This window comes from Rhineura floridana, chromosome 2 (genome assembly GCF_030035675.1).
Source record: "Rhineura floridana isolate rRhiFlo1 chromosome 2, rRhiFlo1.hap2, whole genome shotgun sequence".
In the NCBI taxonomy this organism is placed as follows: Eukaryota; Metazoa; Chordata; class Lepidosauria; order Squamata; family Rhineuridae; genus Rhineura; species Rhineura floridana.
The window spans coordinates 143,330,716-143,338,053 of NC_084481.1; the positions used below are offsets into that span (position 1 = coordinate 143,330,716).

General features: G+C 41.6%; 1 protein-coding gene across 2 annotated transcripts in view; it reads right to left on the bottom strand.

Annotated features, from left to right (window-relative positions):
* Positions 1-3,537, bottom strand: part of LOC133378324 (CD59 glycoprotein-like) — a 31,527-nt gene extending 27,990 nt beyond the window's left edge. Inside the window, exon 1 of one of the 2 annotated variants that reach the window (XM_061613147.1) lies at positions 3,309-3,537. The gene's annotated coding sequence lies outside the window, so the exon portion shown is untranslated. Of the gene's footprint in view, positions 1-3,304 lie in introns of both variants that reach the window. The other variant, XM_061613149.1, reaches the window with a different exon arrangement.
* Positions 3,538-7,338: the final 3,801 nt, after the last annotated feature.

Genomic DNA, 7,338 nt, shown 5'->3' on the forward strand with positions numbered 1-7,338 from the left:
CTTCCTCTCTCATTACCACTATTTGTCTCAGTTCCTCAGAATCCCTTCCTGCAAATATTAGTTCAGGTTCAGGGATCTGCCCTATATCTTCCACTGTGAAGACAGATGCAAAGAATTCATTTAGCTTCTCTGCATTCTCCTTATCGTTCTTTAGTACACCTTTGACTCCCTTATCATCCAAGGGTCCAGTTGCCTCCCTAGATGGTCTCCTGCTTTGAATGTATTTATAGAATTTTTTGTTGTTGGTTTTTATGTTCTTAGCCATGTGCTCCTCAAATTCATTTTTAGCATCCCTTATTGTCTTCTTGCATTTCTTTTTCCAGAGTTTGTGTTCCTTTTTATTTTCTTCATTCGGACAAGACTTCCCTTTTCTGAAGGAAGACTTTTTTCTCTAAGAGCTTCCTTGACTTTGCTCGTTAACCATGCTGGCATCTTCTTGGCCCTGGGAAATGTTTACAGTTTGGCTGTAAACACACTAGTCACCAGATCAAAGCGTTTTCAGTAGCCATGCCTGGAGAAGGAAAGGGTTGATCTGCCAATCAGTTGTGAAATCTCTTTGAAGCTGATCCCACCAGTTTTTACAGTAAAAAGTAGCAGGGTTTGACTAGCATCAAGTGCTCCCGTTTTCAGAAGAGAGGTGGAGATGCACTGGAACTGGCAGAACAGTGACTGTTTCTCTACCCTTTGTGTTGATCCTCTTGACTGTTAATCCAGACGGTCTCTTTGCCTTATGGGCCTTAGCAGTTATGAATGATGATAATACATATGTTTTTTGAGTTACAGCACCTTGTGGGGGAAAGGAAGTTCATTAGGGTGGGTTTTTTTGAGAGAGGTGTTTATGTCTTTCTGGTTTTTATTGGTAAAAGAGGAAACATTTTATTTGTACTGTATGCAGATTGTTTGATGAAAACATGTTTGAAAACCAATAAAATTATTTACAAAAAAAACTTAAATTTGTTCTGTCTTGGTAAATGGCAGTTTGCCATTGTTTTAGGGGTTGATGCAGCATTAACCCTTATCAGGGTACAGGGAAACTCACAAAGGTCACCCAACACTGCTAGCTGCATGGAGTAACAAATGTTGTATCTTCTTCACATTGGTGTATTGTCTTAACTTGATTTAAGGCCTTGTCAGCATTTCTGCTTCCCACATTCCAGACAGAAAAAATATCTCTGCTTTCAGGGCAGACATTCAGGCCGGTACCAGTCATAAACTAGAGCTTCTTGACCAAAACATTTCTTCCATTCTACTCCACCGTTTCCAAAGTAATCACTTTCTCCATGCACAGAGATTTGCCCCCCCCCCAATTAAGCAATACCACTCCTTGCCATGTCCACATACACAGGCTCATGATGTAGTAATGCCCTGAACCTCTCTCCACTACACACATTACCAGAAAAGTGGTGCTCTTAGTAAGAGCACTTAGAGCTGGAAGCTGCTATGTGCATTGCAGAGTAAGGCTGTAAACACACAGATCAAAGCTTTTTCATTGGCCACAACCAGAGGGGAATGGGTCGATCTACCATTCAGCTGCAAAATCTCTTTGAAGCCAAATTTTTAAAAAACCACACAGAGCTAGACCACACAGCAATCAAGCAGATTATATTCAGGGCTCATTTACAAAGCACTTTACTGTCTGTTGCTACTCACATCTCCTTTAAATTTGCATGGTTCACTTGACGTTACTGGCAAACAGAAACTATGATGCAGTTTCCCCCCATAAATCCATGCTAACCCAATCCGCTGATAACACAAAAAAGGAAGAAAAAAATGTCTCCACTCCCTTTCTCTAATGCTTGCAGATGCTTTGCTCTGATGCTTTTAGGCAGGTGTATCAGTCGTTCCCCTCTCTACACCCACTCCACCCACTCCCTTCGTTCATTTTATTTCCTGCAGGCTGACAAGCAGCTTCTAGTTGCTCTCCTCCATTCTGCTGGCCTTTTTTATGTTGCTGCAAACAGTACCTTTATTTGTTTTTCCTCTGACTTGTGCTCAAAAGCATAACTGCTCAAACAAGTATAAATAAGAAAGGCAAATACAGATAATTCAACTTACCATTTTTTCCTAAAGGAACCTATACTGGAGCTGTAGAATAGACTGAGCAAATGTGGTCACCTTAGCAACCAGAGTGTGGGCTAAATTAGAGGGTGACCCAACAAAGAAAAAGCAAGACTAAAGAGGAATGCCTGTTTATGTGAATGGAAAAAAGTGATTGACAGCTAACTTTGAGCAGGAGTTATGGAAGATGGAAATGAAAAGCAAAGGTAAAATAAGTGTGTTTCCTACGAAGAAATGCTCCCATGTAGATGAGCCCTCAGAAAGAAGATCTATAACACCTTTATGGAATGTTATGGCTTATGAAGTAGACAGTTATTTTACACCTCCCTCCTCCTTTTCTTTTTATTGATCAGAACCTTCACATGCCCATTTATTTCTCCACATTTATCCATGATCTATTATTTTAAACTTCTCTTGAACAGTTAATCAGAGAAAGAGTTCCGTACAACTCCCAAACTGGCATAATACATTTCAAATTCGAACCTAATTTTTGTTCTGCTGAATATTTTGATCCAGATACTCTTGAAGTTTTCCTGGACATAACCAGGGAAAGTATGTTTTCAAATATACAGGCCAGAAACGCAGAACATAAGGTGCACACACTTTTAAACAGCCATGCCCAAGAAAGCAAAGGGAAAGACAACAGCTGCTATTGTTGCCATCACACTTACAGCGTGGTTTAGGGCAGAAAAACTCAAATGCGACCACCACACACATCGTGTGCTATGCGCCCATGATGAAGGGAACAGGCAACTGCAGGAGGAAAATAATGGCAGCCCCGGTGAGTACTAGCTGCCCACATTACAGGCTTTTGCTCCGAGCATCCCAACGGCGCTTTTGAGATTATCGTCGATTAGGCAGCCACCGCCTCTATAAAACAATACCCGCTTCCATCATTAACCCAGAATCCCAACCCAACCCATCGGGATCGCACAGGAATGTCAAGCGTTGGAATAGAAAAAGAGCTGAAACAGGCCTTAAACGCCAACAAATAACAAAAATAAATAAATCTTAAATTCTTCCCAACACAGAGGAAGTCTCCCTCCCACAGCATTACTAGGGTACGTTTCTCTTTGCAGCCCAGTCTTGACGCAAAATCGGTGCTTTGGAAACGCACCACCTGTTTTGTCCCGGACTCGAATACAAAGGCATTGGCTCGTTTGGACTGTGCCTGCCTCCTCAAAAGAGTTGCGCTCTAAACAGGCAGCTATTTCAGTTCCGCTACTTTTCCATCATAACAACTCACCCACCTCCCAGGTCCGTCCAAGATTAACGTTAAGCACAGCTCCAGACGGTTTGTCGCGTTAGGAACAGCTAAACGCTCACGCAGCAATGAAGGAAACAGAGCAAGCTAACAAAGAGGGAGGGTGGCACTGCCACTTATCAACACACTCGGAGAAGAAATTGGGTTTACCGATCACCATCTACTCAACAATAATAGCAACACACACTTTCCCAGACTCTGCCTGCGCTGGTAATCTGAGTCATATAGAGCAAAAGTGACGAGTCTCGCTTTATTCTCATTGGCCAAAGCCTGGATCTCTGATTGGCTTAAAAACCAAGAGAGATGATTACGTCACGGATCAGAGACTTAACTGTTCTATTATTACCAGTAAATTCGTAAGGATCTTTCATGGGAGTTAAGGCAACCAGGGCTGTTTCTGTTGTGTAGCTGAGATGACAAGCTGTCATTTCAAGACAGAGATGAATCTGCCATATTTGTCTCCAGTCCTCTCTGCCCACACACAAACCTGAGTAGAAGTAGACAAGTTAGAAAAGAGAGAAGGAAGGGAGGCCGTGATGCCTAGACAATGTGACCAGCCAGGGGGGTGGGGGAGAGGTGAGTTTCTCCCTAGCTTTTTCTTGCTCTTTCAGCACTAGATCAGGAAACACAGCATGGTGGGAAAAAATGACTGAACATAAGTCTTTTTAGTGGTGTGACAAGAAGTAAATTTACATTGCGCTGTCTGTCTTCTTCTGAATAGACCGAATCTTTCACAAAAGTGATAACTTGTGGTATGAGTACAGAATGTTTGTGTTTCATTTGGCTCGGGTTTTAGATGAGTAAGAGCCACACCTGAGGAGTGTCTGTGGGAGAGCAGAAACACAAGCCTAGGCATATATCCCATTGCTTTGATTTTCATCCGCTTACATTAAAAACCCTATCCAAACTTGCAGCCTGGTCCCTTTTTTGTTTGTCTTATTATCATTACCACAAATTCAGAAGGACTCTTGACAGCTCTTTAAAAAAATCTATCCACTTGATATACAGAATGGACTTATTATGTTATCTAAGACATTTCCAGCTTATGTTATATTTCTTGGTTTCATAATATGAGGTCCCATTGGTAAAGAACTGCCTTCTTTCAGGCCCCCTGTTAATTTGGAAAAAGTAATTCTGTCACACCCAAATTCATTTCAGAGATTCTTGTGAAGATAAATGGAACAAATGCAGTGTATATCAAACATTGCCATAAAAATGTGTGTGTGTATAACAAGCAAACTGAACTTCTATAATTGAGCCACATTAGTGTATACACAAACCCAAGAATATCTAATGTGGGTTGGGGGTGCAGAGCAAGGTGCTAATCAGCATCACTAATGGCTATGGGATTGTCTCTCCACACAGATAGATGTTACCACAGGGAACTAGCCACCACAAGTGGTGCAAAGGTGGCTTAGTTGGGCTGACCATTGCTAAAAAGGAACTCCTGTTCCAGCAGAGCCCAGCAACTTGTGAGGCAGAGGTTGAAATGGGTTAGAATGACGTAACACCCCCCCCCCAATCCTGGGAGCTGTAGTTTAAGCTCTATGAGGGGAATAAGCCCTACTGAACTCAAAGGGACTTACTTCTGATCAGAAGAATATAGGGCTGCACTGTCAGTGGCAACTTGAGTCAGGTTCAAATTGGGGCTTAAAGCATAGCTGTAGCTAGTCTCAACCACTAGGGTGGTTAGGTGGAAATGAGGACAGGGGTTTCTGTGCCTGAGTTGTGTAGGAGAAGGAAATTCAGCAGGTGCAGCTGCCCTAAAGCAATTTCTATTTTCTTCACCCTGCAAATCCATCAGCCTGGGACTGGAACAGAAAAACAAGAGAAGAAAGCACTTCCATAATTAATTGGTTGGCAGGGCTGCAGTAAAGCATCCACTGTTCCACAGCTCCTTGGCCCCTTTGGATTGTTGTGCCACAGGCTTATGTATATACTATACCAGGCTTTGTCAACCTGGAGGCCTCCAGTTATTTTGGACTGTAACTCCCATCAGCAACTATAACATCCCTAACTAGCAAAGCTGAGGCTGATGGGAGTTACAGTCCAAAACATCTGGAGGCCTCCAGGTTAGCAAAGGGTGTACTAAAAGTGTTCTTATACAAATCAGGGTCTGTTTCACCATGGATTACAGATTTCTGTTTCAAATATACTGGTATATATATTTAACTAATTATTTAACCATTCACAGATTGCAGGAATTCTTTATTTCTGTCTCTCACATATATTAGTCAGAAGAATCTGAAGAAATCTTAGCCATGCACACCAAACAGGTTCCATAGTATTTTCAGTATTCATATATTTCCAAAACATTTCTTCATTCTGTCAGGGCATGTCCACTAAATATGAAAAAGATTGTTTTCACCTGTCTGAACCTCTGCATAAAATAACAGCATATACAATTGACAGTTAAGGTATTTTGTTTTGTAGGACCCACCTCTGTGGATGAAATTATACTCTTCTGTTCCATTTGAAACAGTGTTAATTGTTTTTATAATGACAGTGGTTTTATTTGTTTCTATAAATGTATGATTATATTGCTGTAACCCACAAAGGAGCCTTATGGTGAAGGGTGAAGAAGAAATCCTGTAAATAAGCAGCAGCTGGTTGAGTGGGGCAGAGCCACTATGCTAGCTTCCTGGCAAGTGGATCACTGTTGCTTACCAGGAGCAGCAAGGCAACAAGGAGGTCTGTGTGATGCAGATGCACTGGCAGGAGTGCCAGAAAGCCTCCTCTGGTACATCAGTACTATACTGACTTCCCTGTCATCTTACCCCTCCTGGTAAGCATCAGTAACCCACTTGCCAGGAATCTAACAAAACAGCTCTGCCTCACCCTGCAAGCCACTTCCAAAATAAACAATATCAAGCAGAAGCCAACAAAACAATAATGACACATGTAACCCAGTCCAGCATTACCTCCCTGCCCCTTACTACTCTCTTAGCTACAGGTCTTTCCCTCAAGATCCATTTCTTTGGACTTCTGTGCCCATCCTTCTTCTCACTCATATTTATTTATTTATTTATTGGCTACTGTAAATTGTATTGCTTTATTGATGTATTTTGAAGTATTTTGATGTATTTTATTGATGTATTGATGTATTTTTATATTTGTGTTTTTTTGGTAAGCCGCCTTGAGGACCTTTTGGCCGAAAGGCGGGGTAGAAATAAACAACAACAATAATAAATTGATTTTTACACAGATTTTGGCAGATTCTAACTTAGTTATGCTTTGCTTGCATCTTTGACAAGTTCAATGTCCTCATTGTCAACTGTAAAGTTACATAAATCTTCTGTTGTCATTACTTTAGTCTTCTTGATGTTCAGCTGTAGTCCTGCTTTTGTGCTCTAACTTTCATCAGCATTTGTTTCAAATCATTACTGGTTTCTGCTAAGAGTATGGTATCGTCTGCATATCTTAAATTATTGATATTTCTCCCTCCAGTTTTCACATCTCCTTCATCTTGGTCCAATCCCACTTTCCGTATGATATGTTCTGCGTACAGTAGGGCCCCGCTCATACAGTGGGTTACGTTCTGGACCCCCGCTGGAAAGCGGATCCCATTGACTTACATTGACCCAAAATGGTGTCCAGTGGCAAAAAACTACCGTAAAAGCGGAACAAGTGCTGTAAAGCAGGGCCTTTCTACAATTCACAACCGCTGTATTAGCAGAACGCTGTAAAACGAAGCGCTGTAAAGCAGGGCCCTACTGTATAGATTAAACAAACAGGGTGATAAAATACACCTGTCTCACACCCTTTCCGATGGGAAACCAATCGATTTCTCCATATTCTGTCCTTACAGTAGCCTCTTGTCCAGAGTATAGGTTGCGCATCAGGACAATCCGATGCTGTGGCACCCCGATTTCTTTTAAAGCATTCCATAGTTTTTTATGATCTACACAATCAAAGGCTTTGCTGTAAACTATAAAGCACAGGGTGATTTCCTTCTGAAATTCCTTGGTCTGTTCCATTATCCAATGTATGTTTCCAATATGATCTCTGGTGCCTCT